This window comes from Pinus tabuliformis, chromosome X (assembly GCF_031772625.1).
Source record: "Pinus tabuliformis cultivar Carrire ecotype Pingquan chromosome X, CPIR1, whole genome shotgun sequence".
Lineage (NCBI taxonomy): Eukaryota > Viridiplantae > Streptophyta > Pinopsida > Pinales > Pinaceae > Pinus > Pinus tabuliformis.
In genome coordinates this window covers 477020319-477022454 of record NC_142308.1, presented here as the reverse complement: position 1 = coordinate 477022454, position 2136 = coordinate 477020319, and the positions used below count along the sequence as shown (strand labels likewise).

At 34.0% G+C, this 2136-nt stretch overlaps 1 non-coding gene across 1 annotated transcript; it reads left to right on the top strand.

Annotated features, from left to right (window-relative positions):
* The first annotated feature begins 1761 nt into the window (after positions 1-1761).
* On the top strand, positions 1762-1843 carry TRNAS-AGA (transfer RNA serine (anticodon AGA)). The gene has a single exon. It is a non-coding gene; the product is annotated as a tRNA-Ser (tRNA).
* The last annotated feature ends 293 nt before the right edge of the window (positions 1844-2136 follow it).

The window sequence follows — 2136 nt, the reverse complement described above, 5'->3', positions numbered from 1 at the left end:
TGTTTACATGTTTTTGAAGATGAGGAGGTTAGATAATTGTGCCTTATGATCATGACACCAACACATTATACTGCTAATGGGAAATGCTTTAGTTTTCCTATGATTTACTATGTATATAACCTTTTCAATGGCCCATATTGATCAAATGGTTTGTTCTCTTTTATAAAAATTTTGTAATACCTTAGATAAATGCCTTAATATGTTGGAGAGGATACAACTCTTACCCTTTACATTAAAGCTAATTTATTTATTTTTTGAGAAGTTTATGATGACTCAACTATCATTTGATCATTGATGTGCATTTGTGCATGTGGGGTTAGATGTTTCCCAATAAGGGATACCTAGACTTCTTGTGTAGGGTGGTGGATGTTGATGTCATCCTGATGTTAAGTAGTGAGGAAAATCACGTCCTTAATCTTCTGTAGTATCCATATGTAGGGATGGACTAGTGGGCATGTGTGAACATCCTAGTTACTATAGCTAAGCCACTGAACCATAAAGGTAATATTATCATGATGCTTCAATTATTCTAGTTGCATAATATTTTATTGTATTTAATGCACATGTTATTGATTATAATATTTTTATAATAATCTAATTATTGTCTACTATTTTTTAGATATTTGCATGTATGCTATTATTGGGCCTCTTCCCCAACTTAATGTGGAGATGGTCTAGGTCAATGAGCCATCTTGGGAGCATAGACCTAACATGCACCACATTTAATCATATATTTGATTCCATCACTCATAATGCTAAGGGGCATTCACTTCTAATTCCTCAAGTAGCTGCTACATCCCAATAGAAGGAAGCACATGTCAAGGCCTTAGAAAATACCCCAAAAAAAAGTAGAAACCCCACTAGTATCCTCTAACTTATTAAAAATTTCTTTATTACTCATGTCTTCGAAAGACATTAGAGATGAAGATATGACCCAACAATCCTAGTCTAATCCTTCTCTACCCACCAAAGAAGATAGCTTTGAATCCAAACCATCACTCTGCAACCCAAAAAGGAGAAACCTACCTTCAAAAGATCACCCTTTCCTCCGCTCCTTCCCTTCGCTCTGCTCCGTGCTATGTCTGCCCTTCTCCCTCCCAAACCTGCCCCCCTCCCCCAACAATGCCAAAACATTACTTCTCATGTCAATATCACCACCATTAACATAAGAAGGATTATGGATTTTCTTACTTGAAGAAAGTATTCCACCCATTGATCATTGCCACTTGTATCCAAACCACCTTTTGATGATGAACATTATTCATAGTTAGGATTTTTGGGGTCATTCTAATTGCCAAACCATATCTTCCTTCACGACCTCTTCTAACTCTAACCAGGTAAGCTAAGCAATGATTTTCATTTTCTTTCTAAACTAAACCTTCACCGTTTTTCACCTAAATTTTCTATGTAAATTTCATTTCACACATAATAATTAACCCTATATAATATTCATTTCACACATAGTAATTAACCCTATGTAAAATTCTAACACACAACTAAGTAACCAACCCTATCACATATAACACACATAGAATATACACCCTTAAACCCAAACCCACGAATTCAAGGAGCAAAATGGGTAACTTAACCCATGCCGAGACAATACCACTTGATCGAATTTCGTGGCACTTCATTCATAGCTAAAAGCGATTCAGTCCTTTACGTTAAATTCGTTATCTGGCTACCTCTTTGCATTTGAAGTCAGAAAGAGTTCTCCACGGTCTCATTGAATAAAATAAATTTAACGATCATATCATTCATGTGGACGTGCCGGAGTGGTTATCGGGCATGACTAGAAATCATTTGGGCTTTGCCCGCGCAGGTTCGAATCCTGCCGTCCACGAGTAATATTACTACCAGGTAATATGACATTTTGAGGCATGACACTTAGGGATTTATACATATTATTTCTTTATGTTAATCTTAATTAATTACTGTCAATAACATTGCAGCAGATACCTATATTCTAATTATGTGATTATCAAGTTTGAAATTTTAAAATCCATCCACTTTCTAAATAAAAAATAGTTAATTATTTGTTTTTTAATAAAAAATGTGTTTTTGATTTTTGATTTTTATTTTACATCTTATGATAATTTATAAATAAAATTATTTTTAAAATTTTAATTTTAATTT